Genomic DNA, 17500 nt, shown 5'->3' with positions numbered 1-17500 from the left:
GAGTAAAATTTCCAAAGGGATAGAGAGAGAGAGAGAGAGAGAGAGAGAGAGAGAGAGAGAGAGAGAGAGTTTTTAAAAAAAAGTCTTACTGAGATATCAACCTGACTGATAGATCCATAAGTAATATTTCAAGAGAGAGAGAGAGAGAGAGAGAGAGAGAGAGAGAGAGAGAGAGATTCAAAATGCCTTACTGAGATACCAGCCTTACTGATATATCCATAAGTAAAATTTCCAATTGAGAGAGGGAGAGAGAGAGAGAAATTTTAAAGTCTTACTGAGATATCAGCCATACTGATATAGCCATAAGTAAAATCTCCTATTGAGAGAGAGAGAGAGAGAGAGAGAGAGAGAGAGAGAGAGAGAGAGAGAGAGAGAGAGAGAGAGAGAGTTCCCCCGTACCGTATAACAGAAATGCACTATCACGGGATCATCCATCGTGCGCTGTATCCAATGAATTACAATATCAGACGTCCGCTGTGTAACACCAACAATGAGCCGAGAGCGTCGTAATGATCTTTAAATATACCGTCACAAGTTGTCTCTGCGGGCCAATCAGGACCGTTACCCCCAATCGCCGTTGAGCCAATGCCTCCTTTATGGCAACCCGGCGCAAGGGGGATTCCCGCTCGCCCTGCTCTGTGTAGTTACGACCCGTTAAGCCGGAGATTACCATGATAATATTGCCTGCGGACTTGAAGGTGGACAAATTCATAAGGACCTTTATTGATTCGGAGGATTTGGGGATTGGGAGGGTGTTGGGGGTGGGGAGGGTGAGAGATGGTTTGGAGAAGTTAGGTCTTGGAGGTTGAGGGTCAGAGAATGGCCCAGGCGGAGGAGGGGGAGGGGAAAGGAATCAATAGCTCGTAGGTAAATATGGCCCGTATGGTCGCGGATCATAGAATACATTATGGCGTGGCCGGATCTCGCGTTTACTGTTCCAGTGGCATTGACTAATCACGGCCACTGCTATAACTTGGTCGCTCTGTCAAAACGCTCCTCCGTCCCGTGATTTTTGTCGAATGTTTGCGCTCGCCGACTTAGAGAGAGAGAGAGAGAGAGAGAGAGAGAGAGAGAGAGAGCAAAAAGATTCGGGACTGGAAGCGTGAGTTTTAATTCCAGTGTGACTATGGATTATGGGAAGTTGTTTTGTCCAGAATGCGTTGGACTTGTGTTGACTAATTGAAAAGAACGTTCCACTTTGTTTGGTCTTCTTCTTCTTCTTTTTTTTTTTTTTGGGGGCGGGTGCTGGGATGGGAGTCTTGTAAGTGGGTGTGAACCTGCTTGAGCTATAGAATTAAGGTTATAAATATTATATGCTTATATCTTTTATTCGGTATTATTGTTATTTATTTATTTATTTTTTGCTTACTTTGCATCTCGTATGATTTTTAGCTTAGTTTCAATTTTTTTAGTGAATTCTCTTCAATTTTTAATAATATTTGTGTGTTTATTTATTTATTGTAGCTCTACAGTCATCTTTTAAATGTAAAGTAAAAGTTCCACTTTTATATATATATATATATATATATATATATATATATATATATATATATATATATATATATATGTAGAGAGAGAGAGAGAGTGAGAGTGAGTTAGTTCCCAGCAAGTCTGACTTTCAGTAACGAGGCTTCATTCAATTCTCTTAACCCCCTGTTAATCGAGGCTGCGAATAGGTTCCAAGTCTCTCTCTCTCTCTCTCTCTCTCTCTCTCTCTCTCTCTCTCTCTCTCTCTCTCTCTCTAAGTGAAACAAAAAGCTCGATGGGAAAGAACTGGAAGGCAGACGCACTCTAGAGATACTACCTACAAGACGTTTCCCTAAATCCATTCAATATTTTCAGTGCCCAGTGACGTGCAAGCATGCCATTGCTTTCCCAGCCTTGAAGTTTCCTCCGATTTCTGGATTAAACTCTGAAGAAGGGCATCCTATTCAAGCCCAAAGGCCCAAGCAGACCCATTCTTTAGAATGTGACCTCTGAGGCTATCCTAGGAAGAGCTAGTAGAGAGCCTCGGAATCCCTGTGAAGGGTTAACACCAAAATCAAAGTCTCAGAGGCTCTAGTACTCAAAAATGCTACAAAACAATCTTTCCTGCTTCCATTCTTAATCACTTTGGCTTCGGGTACTGGGAGTTGGCTCTAGTTTCCATCTTCAGGTCCTGCTTTCGTTGTGGATCGCTTTTGTTTCGGGGACATGGAGGTGGTTCCAGTTTCCATCTTCAGGTTCTGCCTTCATTATGGATTAGTTTGGCTTCAGGAACTTGGAGCTGGCTCCAGTCTCCATCTTCAGGTCATGCATCCATTATAGGCCTCTTTGGCTTCGGGGATTCGGAGCTGGCTCCCGTCTCCATCTTCAGGTCATGCATCCATAATGGACCTCTTTGGTTTCGGGGACTTGGAGCTGGCTCCAGTCTCCATCTTCAGGTCATGCATCCATTATGGACCACTTTGACTTCGGGTACTTGGAGCTAGCTCCAGTCTCCATCTTCAGGTCACGCATCCATTATGGACCTCTTTGGCTTCAGGAACTAGGAGCTGGCTCCAGTCTCCATCTTCAGGTCATGCATCCATTATGGACCTCTTTGGCTTCGGGGACTTGGAGCTGGCTCCAGTTTCCATCTTCAGGTTCTGCGTTCGTTGTGAGTTTCTTTGGCTTCAGGGACTTGGAGCTGGCTCCAGTCTCCACCTTCAGGTCAAGCATTCATTATGGACCTCTTTGGCTGCGGGGACTTGGAGCTGGATCATGCATCCATTATGGACCTCTTTGGCTTGAGGTAGTTGGATCTGGCTCCAGTCTCTATCTTCAGGTCCTGCGTTCATTGTGGATCTCATTGGCTTCGGGGACTTGGAGCTGGCTACGGTTTCCATCTTCAGTTTCAAGGAGGTGGTGCAACTTACCAGCGGAATGGAGCCAATGTCTTCAAGGAATCTCCAGAGATAGGACCGGAGTGTTTTATCTTTTCTCGGTATTAAACCAAATTGAAATCCTTATCAGAGGTGTTATTCATTCCTCCGGTGATTCCGGAAGGAGCAGAGGATACCAGCTCAGCAGACTGGATCCCTATTGGTGCTCTTCAGGGGAGCCTGGAATTGACTGAGGCTTCTTCTTGATCTTCCCTAGAAGCCAAAGTGAATCTTAAGGTTCTGGGAGAGCGGTGGCGTACATATTGTTGACGTAATGATAATAATAATAATAATAATAATAATAATAATAATAATAATAATAATAATAATAATAATAATAATAATAATAATAATAGTAGTTTTAGGAAAATTATTTTTAACATTATTAGAATCAGATGAAAAATAATACTAGTAATAATATTCATAATAATAACAATAATAAAATACATTATTATTATTATTATTATTATTTTTATTATTATTATTATTATTATTATTATTTTATTATTATTATTATTATTATTATTATTATTATTATTATTATTATTTATTATTTAGAATACGAAGGCAATTCATATGGAACAAGTCCCCACTGACTCAAAATTCAAGCTTCCAAAGAATATGGAGTTAACTTTCAGAACAGGTATCAAAATAAAAAAAAAATAAAAATATGTTGCGAATACATTAACTAAATCATGGTTATGGACTTTTTATATCAACCTATATGTGCATCGCAAAATTACTTTTGCTCAGAATTTGTAGGAAATTTAATTCAGTTTCTGAAACATTCTAAGGTATCGCAAACCCAGCGTTCACTTACAGCAGTTTGCTATCAAAGATGAAGTCAAAACCCAGTTATTATTATTATTATATATATTTTTTTTTTTTACATCCTTCAATATTTGTTATTAAATGCACCGAGATTTTTTTCCGAAAATATAATCGTTAGCGTGAAGGTGTCTGTATGTATATAATACTATCATGCTTCTAAAACATTTTAAGGACAGTCTGTCATGTAATGAGTGATTAACTAGAATTTCTCTCTCTCTGTCTGTCTGTCTGTCTGTCTGTCTCTCTCTCTCTCTCTCTCTCTCTCTCTCTCTCTCTCTCTGCATTTGTCGAGAGAAACTTGTCGACAAGAAGACTCCAAAGTAATGATATTAATTTCTAAATAAAATGAACAGGGAGATAACGATCAGAGTAGTGAACCTATATACTGAGTTCAAAAACATGCTTTAGCAGACAGGCATCAGGCATAAAAATAACAAGTAAAAAATACGCCGAAGTTTCTTCGGCGCAATCGAGTTTTCTGTACAGCGTATAATCAAGGCCACCGAAAATAGGTGTATCTTTCGGTGGTCTCGGTATAATACTGTATGAGCCACGGCCCATGAGACTTTCACCAGAGCCCGGTTGTGGCCTATCATATATCGTTGCCAGACGCACGATTATGGCTAACTTTAACCTTAAATAAAATAAAAAAAACTACTCATGAGGCTAGAGGGCTGCAATTTGGTATGTTTGATGATTGGAGGGTGGATGATCAACATACTTATTTGCAGCCCTCTAGCCTCAGTAGTTTTTAAGATCTGAGGGCGGACAGAAAAAGTGCGGACGGACAGACAAAGCCAGTATTATGGAAATCCAGTATCCATTTCTTTCATTTATGACTTGCTTAGATTACTTGGGTACTAATCCTACCATTGCGTTGCTCTCTTTGGCAACTTGCCAGCTGGTGACTTACCTCGGATTTTGACGGTTCAGTTTACAGTTAAGTAGTTTTTATTCTCCTTGTTTATTTACTTGTTTTTTTATTTGCATATTTTTTAACTCGTAATTATATGATAATTATTTATCACTGCAATAAAGTTCGTTTAGGTCTTATTATTTTAAAATTTTGGTAATCTAGTTGACTGAATGATAGCTGTGTGTCAGTGATGATGATAATTATCTCAACTTACTTACATCTTATATAAACAGCACGTCTAGCAATGACACAGTACTAACACATTATATATATATATATATATATATATATATATATATATATATATATATATATATATATATATATATATATATATATATATATATATATATATATATATATAAGGAGGAATATGTAGACAGATATATGTAACATCTTGGACTTTCACATGCAGAAACAATTGCAGTTGCCCTCTCTCTCTCTCTCTCTCTCTCTCTCTCTCTCTCTCTCTCTCTCTCTCTCTCTCTCTATATATATATATATATATATATATATATATATATATATATATATATATATATATATATATATATATATATATATATTATATATATATATATATATATATATATATATATATATTTATATATATATATATATATATATATATATAGATAGATATATATGTACATAGCCTATATATATATTATATATATTTATACATACATACATACATACATATACACACACCACCACAGTCACACACACACAAACACACACACTGTCAGCCAGCCATAATCCCAATGAATAAAACGCTGGGGGTGGGAGCCAAAAAGAGATCTAAATAAAGCTGTCTATTCACACTCATTATTCAGTAATCGGTTTTTCGCTCAAGTACACATAATACGACAGGGAAATACCTCTCTCTCTCTCTCTCTCTCTCTCTCTCTCTCTCTCTCTCTCTCTCGGAGATGATTTATATTTAGGAAATCAGTTAATATATCACTATTTGTCCCTCAAAAGTATAAGATCCGATAATTTCACAATGACCACACTTCGTGCAGGTTTAAAATGTACCCATACTGAAATTCTCTCTCTCTCTCTCTCTCTCTCTCTCTCTCTCTCTCTCTCTCTCTCTCTCTCTCTCTCTCTCTCTCTGGGTGAGGTTGGTCGTATTAAATGATAAAAGCGAAAAATTTCCCACCAGGCTTAATTCGGGCTTATCATACGGGTGAGAGCAGGGATCAACATGGCTGGATACCCACCAAAAGGTGCTGTTGGGAGAGATTTTTATGCCTCTTGGTTATGTAAACCAACTTTAAACTAAGGCAAAATTGCTACCCGAGCCCCGAGGGCCCTGCAATTTTATATTCTCTCTCTCTCTCTCTCTCTCTCTCTCTCTCTCTCTCTCTCTCTCTCTCTCTCTCTCTCTCTCTCATGGAGATTTTATTATGGGTACGTTAACAGAGGTTTTTGAATTTGCAATGAAGTTTGTTCGTTGTGAAATTATTAGATTTTGTGTTTTGGGGGCATACTCTGACGTATTGATTGATTTCCTAGATCTAAATCGTCTCTGATAGAGAGGGAGAGAGGATTTTATTATGCGCACATATCTGCATGGAGTTTGTTCATTGTGAGCTGATTAGATTTTGTATTTTAGGGGGACATATTTTTTTATACGATAATTAACCATATAAATCATCCCTGAGAGAGAGAGAGAGAGAGAGAGAGAGAGAGAGAGAGAGAGAGAGAGAGAGAGAGAGAGAGAGATGGAGGAGTTTATTATGGGTACATTCTGAATCTGCATGAAATGTGTTCACTGTGGGCTGATTAGATTTTGTATTTTATGGGGACATATTTTTTGAGATGATAATTAACCATCTAAATCATCCCTGAGAAGAGAGAGAGAGAGAGAGAGAGAGAGAGAGAGAGAGAGAGAGAGAGAGATTTTATTATGGGTACATTGTGAATTTGCATGAAGTGTGTTCTTTGTGAAATTATTAAATTTTGTATTTTTGGGCACATAATTTTATATGTTAATTGATCTCCTAGGTCTAAATCATCCCTGAGAGAGAGAGAGAGAGAGAGAGAGAGAGAGAGAGAGAGAGAGAGAGAGGGTCGAATAACTCCTGGCAAAAAGATGAAAAGACTTAGACTTCGAGATGTGGAGACGAAACACTGAAACTAGAGACAGGAACCCCCAACCAACTTATGTACCTAAGGACGAAAATCCCCTAATATCTAAATGGAATTCTCGCCTTTAAAAGGGTCATTACTGTATTCCCAGGATGCCTCTGTGGTTTAATACGTGTATAACTGGAGTTCAGTTGGGCAGAAAAATAAGGGGACCGGTAAGGACCTGCTAAATTGACGAACTCTCTACCTGCTTTTTTTTGTAACCGATTTCATCTCGTTTTCTCTCTAAAGTATTTTTAACGTTTTTTTTTTATTCACCTCTCGATTCAATTTAATCTGTCTTATATACTTTCATTGGACGATTTTCCACGTCGTAGGTTTCGTAAATCTGTCACTCATATAAGTGTCAGCAGGTTATTTATATATATATATATATATATTTTTGAAGTGATAGAGAAATTGGAGCCTTTACGTGCATGTTACCTGTGGCACATACACACATGTATATATATATATATATATATATATATATATATATATATATATATATATATATATATATATATATATATACATGTATGTACACACATATAAATATAATAATATATATATATATATATATATATATATATATATATATTTATATTTATATATATACACATATATATATATATATATATATATATATATATATATATATATATATGTATATGTATATACAATATATATATATGTATATGAGTAAATAGTCCTGGTACTCACTGAACACTCCATCAAGGTGTAAGTGTTAATATCTGAATTTTGTTCAATATACACACTAATTTCACGGCATTCATAAATACCAAGATATCCTCCATTAATAAAAATTGAATATCAAGACCTTCCTGTAGCTCCTGATATAAAATTATGGCAGTGGCAGATGAAAACTGGGTTAAATAAAGAAGATATATACTGGCTAAACTAGACGTGGTCTGAGGTCGCGGCTGAAAGAGCATAGCTTTGAATATTTGATTCACATTTGAAAGTCGGTCCTTCTGAGTAGAAATTTTGAGTATCTGTTCATATCAATTGACCTCCTTGTTACTGATACTTTCACAGAAATAAAGTTTTAGAATAAAGATTATTTTTTGCCTGTTTTAGTTTCCTGTAAAAGATAAACTATTGCGCTGGCTTTGTCTGTCCGTCCGCACTTTATTCTGCCTGCCCTTTTTTCTGTCCTCACTTTTTCTGTCCGCCCTCAGATCTTAAAAACTACTACTGAGGCTAGAGGACTGCAAATTGATACTTTGATCATCCACCCTCCAGTCATCAAACATACCAAATTGCAGCCATCTATCCTCAATATTTTTATATTATTTAAGGTTAAAGTTAGCCATAATCGCGCTTCCGGCAACGATATAGGACAGGCCACCACCGGTCCTTGGTTAAGTATCATGGGCCGCGGCTCATACAGCACTATACCGAGACCACCGAAAAATAGATCTGTTTTCGGTGGCCTTGATTATATGCAGTAGCGGCTGTACAGAAAACTTGATTGCGCCGAAGAAAATTTGGCGCATTTTTCACTTGTTTTGTGTTGTTTCAGATTTAAGGATTTTGTCACCGTGGTAAACGGAATGGAATATGAGACCTAAATATACGCAAAGGGATCACGAACACAACCCATGATATACAAGCTCCAGGTTTCTATACATTCCCATACTCAAAGAACAGAATACCCTAATACCAACCAGCTTTGCAACTCTCACTCATCTTCCGTTTTTCTGAAGTCTTATAACTCTTGTCACCCCTAGTGTTTCCTTAGGGGATGAGTTTCTTATCATTTTATTTCTCTTTTTTTTTTTTAATCTCCACACCTGTACTTGACAGGCATTGGTGGTCACTACTGCAAGTGTTCGTACTGTAATGATCTATGACCGATTCAAAGGAATACCACAAGAATTTTAAAGCATGGAAATATAGGGATTATTGTAACGACTCTCTCTCTCTCTCTCTCTCTCTCTCTCTCTCTCTCTCTCTCTCTCTCTCTCTCTCTCTATGTATATATTTATATGTGTGTGTGTATGGATATATATACATTTATATATATATATATATATATATATATATATATATATATATATATATATATATATATATATACATACATACATACATACATATATATTTTTCCTTATAGATATGGGATGATTTATTTATGATTCTCTTGGCTAGTGTTTATAAAATCAATGAAGATTTTTAATGCAGGAAGACCGAGAATTTAAGAATCATTTCAGTTTATAGAGCTAAGAAGAATCTGTGAAGACTTTCAAAGCCTAGGATGAGAAATTATCACTGTATCTCATGCATAAAAAAGCAAGTAAAAAATGCGCCGAAGTTTCTTCGGCGCAATCGACTTTTCTGTACAGTCGCTACAGCGAATAATCAAGGCCACCGAAAATAGATCTGTCTTTCGGTGGTCTCAGTATAATGCTGTATGAGCAGCCGCCCATGAAACTTTAACCACTGCCCAGTGGTGGCCTATCCTACATCGTTGCCAGAAGCACGATTATGGCTAACTTTAACCTTAAATAAAATAAAAACTACTAAGACTAGAAGGCTACAATTTGGTATGTTTAATGACTGGAGGGTGGGTGATCAACATACCAATTTGCAGCCCTCTAGCCTCAGTAGTTTTTAAGATCTGGGGGCAGACAGAAAAAGTGCGGACAGAATGAAGTGCGGACGGACAGGCAAAGCCGGCACAATAGTTTTCTGTTACAGAAAACTAAAAGGAATCGACGAGGGATTTTGGAATCAGCGAAACATATCAAACGGGGAAGTGAGGAATCTGTGAAAAGATTTAAAGAAACGGAAACATGAAGGGAAAACGAGCGATAATAAAGCAAGTGTTTGACAGAAATCGAAAAATATTAAAAAATGTTTCCTGCTAAGCTCTGTAAAGCGAGGTTAAGCATAATACTGTGATGTGTTTATTTTGTATCTTAGGATTACAAACAGTAACGACCTCTCTGGCTGTTCAAGCGAAGACGCAGTGCATTACTACCCAAATACTATTCTCCTTGCATTTTAATACATTTTTATCTGTTTATTAATGTTTTTTCCTCTTACAATAAGTGAGATCTCTTCTTTTTGTATTTCCTTTTACCTGTTCTTACTTCTTCCTAATGAACGCCATAATCTTTGCAAGCTTGAATTTCAAGTCAGTGGCCCCTTTGGTGGGCTTCTTATATATTAATAGGGTTCATCTTCTGAATAATAATAATAATAATAATAATAATAATAATAATAATAATAATAATAATAATAATAATAATAATAATATCAGAAGATATGTTTTAAGGGCTATGAAGAAAGAAACTTGGAGTCGACAGTGACACCATCATTAATCAGATATCCAAAAGCAATAAGTACAGTTCGACCTACGAACAGCAAGTCATGAGGCGGAGCGTGGTACGAGATCGGCTAATCACAAGTCTTAGTTTAACTGGAGTTTAGCCTCATTCCCCACTGGCTATGGCACAGATCAGTTCTAAATCTTTGTGAAGGTAATCAGGCACTAAATTTCAAAAGCTGCATCTTTTGCATACTGAAGTATATAACTTTCAAGACCAAGAAGTTATATCAATATTCAAAGTTTAAAAGAAAAGATAAATAGGTCCAAACATACTGCCCTGGGGAACACCAGGCATGATAGGTCTGGGTTCACTGAAGAAGCCCTCTTCATCAACAACAGCAACCTGATACCGATCTCTTCTCTCTCTCTCTCTCTCTCTCTCTCTCTCTCTCTCTCTCTCTCTCTCTCTCTCTCTCTCTCTCCAGAACAAGACCCATTTCTCGCTCCCCAGTAAAAGAAGTGATCGAAAGCTATCAGATGGTATAGATCAAGAGTCAGTTGGCCTTGATAAAACATATAATCCACACACAAAAATTTAGGAAAGAAGGTCACAGCCACCGTGGGTCTTGGTTTATCTCTCTCTCTCTCTCTCTCTCTCTCTCTCTCTCTCTCTCTCTCTCTCTCTCTCTCTCTCTTTAACGTATGCAATAGAAAAATCCTTTGCTCGGTTAAAGCCGATGGTTGGATCCTCAAAAGACGTGCAACTTGAGGTCATCATCCATTTGAGACGGGAGGAGAGAGAGAGAGAGAGAGAGAGAGAGAGAGAGAGAGAGAGAGAGAGAGACTTTCATCGTCGGGAGGAAGTGCAAAGAAAGAGTCTGCGGGTTCCTGAGACAAGCAGACCATGCAATCTTCCGCCGAATGTGTTTGTGGGGCTCGTTCTTTACGGTATAAAGTTCCTAAAAAACTGCGGGGAAGTATATGGCAAAGAGGAGGTCCTCTCTCTCTCTCTCTCTCTCTCTCTCTCTCTCTCTCTCTCTCTCTCTCTCTCTCTCTCTGGCGCATACAGGGTCAAAGAAATGCCCCGAGTAATGAATAAAGAGTCCAAGAGAGGATGAAATTGGATTTCGGAGCGGAAGAAGCCTGCCACTTAGATTACCCATTGAAGCTTATTCAGCGAGTATTTATACGGTAGACCAGGAGTTTACTTTGAGAAAATATCAGGATTAACTTGGGCTCTCGCTTGACTGGCCATCAATGGGAGAGGCACATGGAGAAAGGAGGAGGAGGATGGCGGGTGGAAGAGGAGGAGGAGGAGGAGGGAGGGGGTTAGCATCTTTGGATTTTGGTAGGAGGAAGGAAGGGACGAAAGGCCGCTCAAAAGAACAGTCCATGGGAGAGCGGAGAATGTCAGGAAGTAAGGAAAATAGCGAGGAGAGGGAATAAGGTTGGAAAGGCAAATAGTAGAGGGGGGGCGGGCTGTGGGGTTTTGTGGGGTGAAATGGACACAGATCAAGGGGTTAAGCTGTTTGCATATCAAAAGGGCATAAAATAAACACGGGCATTTTTTTCCCCCTTTTAGTTTTCTGTAAAAGAAAACTATTGTGCCGGCTTTGTCTGTCCGTCCGCACTTTATTCTGTCCATATTTTATTCCGTCCGCACTTTTTCTCTTAGCCCTCAGATCTTAAAAACTACTGAGGCTAGAGGGCTGCAAATTGGTATGTTGATCATCCACCCTCCAATCATCAAACATACCAAATTGCAGATCTCTAGCCACAGTAGTTTTTATTTTATCTAGGGTTAAAGTTTGCCACGATCGTGCTTCTGGCAACGATATAGGATAGGCCACCACGGGGCCGTGGTTTTCATGGGCCGCTGCTCATACAGCATTATACCGACACGCCGAAAGATAGATCTATTTTCGGTGGCCTTGATTATACGCTGCAGCGGCTGTACAGAAAACTCGATTGCGCCAAAGAAACCCCGGCGCATCTTTTACTTGTTTCATATTGCAAACTGAAATGAATTTACGCACATGTCATAGTATAAAGCAGTATGACAGGAGTCAGTTATTTTCTGATAAGACTGGTTTTATTCATTTATTTTCATTTGCACAGCATATGACGCGAAAGGCGAGTGTTGGTTAATACAGTATATTTCAGTTGTTTTTATTCTTGCTGAATAATTAACGTAAGTGTCTTCATGTATTGTTAGACATTGTTCGTGAATATATGTTTATCTCAGTGATAAAATCAGTGCAAACTGATTTAGGTCATTGTCCTTCCTTCGCTAGAACACTGTTCTCCGGTGTGGATGTCTGCTTCTGCCAGAGATTTATCTCTTTTTGGATAGAGTGATCCGTGGTGTAGGTTTCTGTTTCCTAACAGTAGCAGTTATGCCTTGGACCATCGATGGATGGCCTCTTGTTTGTCAATCTTTCATAAGTTGTATTTCAACAGAGATCTTTCACATTCACAATCGATCCCTGTATTTTAATAATTTACTTACATTTTTATTTATTTATTTACTAATTTGTTAATTTATCTGTTTTTCTGTATATCCCCCTAACAATTTTCTCATAGTACAACTGCCAGGTTTTCCTCCTGTTACACCTTTCAAACTTCCTTGCTCGCAATCTCCCTTTCAGCGCTGAATGACCTCATAGGTCCCAGCGATCGGCCTTTGGCCTAAATTCTATATTCCAATTCCAGTTCAAATGTTTCCTTCATTTTTGGAGGACCTTCAAAAGGCGCGAAAGACATTATATGACATAATATAACCTATAAACTGGTAAAAAATGTGCCGAAGTTTCTTCGGCGCAATCGAGTTTTTTGTACATCGTATAATCAAGGCCACCGAAAATAGATCTATCTTTCGGTGGTCTCGGTATAATGCTGTATGAGCCGCGGCCCATGAAACTTTAACCACGGCCCTTAGGTGGCCTGGCTTATATCGTTGCCAGACGCACGATTATGGCTGACTGTAATAACCTTAAATAAAATAAAAGCTACTGAGGCAAGAGGACTGCAATTTGGTCTGTTTGATGACTGGAGGGTTGATGATCAACATATCAGTTTGCAGCCCTCTAGCCTCAGTAGTTTTTAAGATCTGAGGGCGGACAGAAAAAGCGTGGACGTACAGCCAGAGTCGGCACAATAGTTTTCTTTTACAGAAAACTAAAAAATAAACAGAATTAATTGATAGCATTACGGTCCCTGTCTCTCAATAATTGAAGACAAAATCTAGCGTCCGTAATAATCTACATTTTCTGTCTTCTTCGTGGAAGACAGAGTCTAACGTCTGTAATAATCTACATTTTCTGTCCTCTTCGTGGAAGACAAAGTCTGTCTCCTGTAATAATCTACATTTTCTGTTTTCTTTGTGGAAGACAAATTCTATTATCTGTAATAATCTACATTTCCTGTTTTCTTCGTGGAAGACAAAATCTAACGTCTGTAATAATCTACATTTTCTGTCTTCTTCGTGGAAGACAAAATCTAACGTCTGTAATAATCTACACTTTCTGTCTTCTTCGTGGAAGACAAAATCTAAAGTCTGTAATAATCAACATTTTCTGTCTTCTTCGTGGAAGACAAAATCTAAAGTCTGTAATAATCAACATTTTCTGTCCTCTTCGTGGAAGACAAAGTCTGTCTCCTGTAATAATCTACATTTTCTGTTTTCTTTGTGGAAGACAAATTCTATTATCTGTAATAATCTACATTTCCTGTTTTCTTCGTGGAAGACAAAATCTAACGTCTGTAATAATCTACACTTTCTGTCTTCTTCGTGGAAGACAAAATCTAACGTCTGTAATAATCAACATTTTCTGTCTTCTTCGTGGAAGACAAAATCTAACGTCTGTAATAATCTACATCTTCTGTCTTCTTCGTGGAAGACAAAATCTAAAGTCTGTAATAATCTGCATTTTCTGTCTTCTTCGAGGAAGACAAAGTCTAACGTCCGTATCAACCTACATTTTCTGTTTTCTTCGTCGAAGAAAAAGTCTGTCGCCTGTAATAATCTACATTTTCTGTTTTCTTCGTGGAAGACAAATTCTATTATCTGTAACAATCTACATGTTCTGTCTTCTTCGTGGAAGACAATGTGTATCGTCTGTCGTAATCTACATTTTCTGTCTTCTTCGTGGAAGACAATGTGTATCGTCTGTCGTAATCTACATTTTCTGTCTTCTTCGTGGAAGACAAAGTCTATCGTCCCCAATAATCTACATTTTCTGTCTTCTTCGTGGAAGACAAAGTCTATCGTCCGCAATAATCTACATTTAAGCTCTTCGTTGGGTGAGTCGGTAGAGTTGTGGCCTTGCACTCGGTAGGTCCGAGTTTGACTCTCCAGCCGGCTAATGAAGAGTTAGAGGAATTTATTTCTGGTGATAGAAATTCATTTCTATCACCATATATAATGTGGTTCAGATTCCACAATAAGCTGCAGGTCTCATTGCTAAGTAACCAATTGGTTCTTAGCCACGTAAAATAAATCTAATCCTTCGGGCCAGCCCTAGGAGAGCTGTTAATCAGCTCAGTGGTCTGGTAAAACTAAGGTATACTTAACTTTTCTGTCTATCGTCTGTAATAATTTACATTTTCTGTTTTTTTTTTTTCGTTGAAGACAAAGGATATCGCCCGTAATAATCAACATTTTCTCTTTTCTTCGTGGAAGACAAAGTCTAACGTCTGCAATAATCAACATTTTCTGTCTTCTTCGTGGAAGACAGTCTAACGTCTGCAATAATCAACATTTTCTGTCTTCTTCGTGGAAGACAGTCTAACGTCTGCAATAATCAACATTTTCTGTCTTCTTCGTGGAAGACAAAGTCTAACGTCTGTATAATCTACATTTTCTGTCTTTTTCGTGGAAGACAAAGTCTAACGTCTGTATAATCTACATTTTCTGTCTTCTTCGTGGAAGACAAAGTCTAAAGTCTGTAGTAATTTACATTTTCTGTTTTCTTCGTGGAAGACAAAGTCTAACGTCTGTCATACTCTACATTTTCTGTTTACTTCATGAAAGAAAAAGTCTGACATCCGTAGTAATCTACATTTTCTGATTTCTTCGTGGAAGACAAAGTCTAACGTTCGTCATAATCTACATTTTCTGTCTTCTTCGTGGAAGACAAAGTCTAACGTTGGTCATAATCTACATTTTCTTTCTTCTTCGTGGAAGACAAAGTCTAACGTTGGTCATAATCTACATTTTCTGTCTTCTTCGTGGAAGACAAAGTCTAACGTTGGTCATAATCTACATTTTCTGTCTTCTTCGTGGAAGACAAAGTCTAACGTTGGTCATAATCTACATTTTCTGTCTTCTTCGTGGAAGACAAAGTCTAACGTTGGTCATAATCTACATTTTCTTTCTTCTTCGTGGAAGACAAAGTCTAACGTTGGTCATAATCTACATTTTCTGTTTTCTTCGTGGAAGACAAAGTCACGTAAAATCACAGATGCATTAATCTTGATCTTTTTGTGAGAGATGTCATCATTTTGGCGCCGCCTTCCCTGTTTTGATATGACGTTCAAAGCGCAGACTTCACCACAATAAACTTCTGTAGTCCTCGTCGTTGGCAATATAGAAATAAAAGCCTTGGTACTCGTTGCTGGTAATATAGAAATAAAGGCTTTGGTACTCGTCATTGGCAATATAGGAATAGAGGTATTGTTACTCGGCGTTGGCAATATAGGAATAGAGGTATTGTTACTCGGCGTTGGCAATATAGGAATAGAGGTATTGTTACTCGGCGTTGGCAATATAGGAATAGAGGTATTGTTACTCGGCGTTGGCAATACAGAAATAAAAGCCTCGGTACTCGATGTTGGCAATATAGAAATTAAAGCCTTGGTACTCGATGTTGGTAGTATAGAAATAAAAGCCGTGGTCCTCGTCATTGGCAATATAGGAATAAAAGTCGTGGTCCTCGTCGTTGACAATATGGAAATAAAAGCTTTGGTACTCGATGTTCGTAATATAGAAATAAAAGACTATAGTCCTCGTCGTTGGTAACATAGATATAAAAACCATGGCCCTCGTCGTTGGCAATATAGAAATAAAAGCTTTGATGCTCTATGTTGGCAATAGAGAAATAAAAGCCTCGGTACTCGGCGTTGGCAGAATAGAAATAAAAGCTTGGTACTCGATGTTGTTAAAATAGAAATAAAATCCTTGGTCCTCGTCGTTGACAATATAGAAATTAAATGCTATAGTCCTCGTCATTGGTAGCATAGAAATAGAAACCATGGTCCTCGTCGTTAGCAATATAGAAATAAAAGTCGCGGTCCTCGTCGTTGGCAGTATAGAAATAAAAGCTTGGTCCTCGTCGTTGGCAGTATAGAAATGAAAGCTTGGTCCTCGTCGTTGGCAGTATAGAAATAAAAGCTTGGTCCTCGTCGTTGGCAATACAGAAATTAAAGCCTATAGTCCACGTCGTTTGTAACAGAAATAAAAACCATGGTCCTCGTCGTTGGCAATATAGAAATAAAAGCTTGGTCCTCGTCGTTGGCAATATAGAAATAAAAGCCTATAGTCCTCGTCGTTGGTAACATCGAAATAAAAACCATAGCCCTCGTCCTTAGCAATATAGAGAAATAAAAGCCGCGGTCCTCGTCGTTGGCAATATAGATCTGCAGCATAATGCACTGGGCGTATCTGCGAGGACATTTTTCTAAACTCGGGATCGTAAAAAGTTCCAAATCCTTTTATAAACACGAGAGTTGGCCCATTTCTCGCCCCCCCCCCTCTCCAACCCCCTCAGCTAACAACTACACAATGTATAGCGCCACGGGAAGAATGGGGGGCGGGGAGGGCCGGCGGGGTGAGGCAGTCTCTGTCTTCTCTGGGTGTTGAGGAAAGAAGAAGAAAGAAGGAAAAAATATACCATAATTTATACCAAGACAAATTATGTCCTCGACGATATAAATCCGGACGGAAATCTTGTCGCTTATGGCTGTGAAAAGTGGGAGAGAGAGAGAGAGAGAGAGAGAGAGAGAGAGAGAGAGAGAGAGCGAAGAGGAAGCCCTTTTTAGAAAGTAAACCTCTTTTGAAGTAAGGCGTGAATAAGCGGATGGGAAACTCGCAGCAGCACTGCGGCCTCTCTCTCTCTCTCTCTCCTCGCTACCACACACACACACAATGATTTTAATAACAAATGGCCCACTTAAGAAGCTTTTGTGAATTTACTTTGGATACTAAACATAAAAATGCCGCTTGAGAGCACTGGGGGACGGGGTAGGGGGTGGGGAAGGAAGAAAGGAAGGTTGGGCATGGAGGAGGATGGGGTAGGAATGGGCATTGAGGGAGGGAGGGAGTGTAGGAGACACTCTTCACTGTTCCCGCGCAAGATTTGCCGCCAAAATGCTGCTGTTGGTTGGGATGGGGTAAGATAGGGCAGGGCTGTGGGCTTG

This window comes from Macrobrachium rosenbergii, chromosome 19 (assembly GCF_040412425.1).
Source record: "Macrobrachium rosenbergii isolate ZJJX-2024 chromosome 19, ASM4041242v1, whole genome shotgun sequence".
In the NCBI taxonomy this organism is placed as follows: Eukaryota; Metazoa; Arthropoda; class Malacostraca; order Decapoda; family Palaemonidae; genus Macrobrachium; species Macrobrachium rosenbergii.
Note: the sequence above shows the minus strand (reverse complement) of the source record.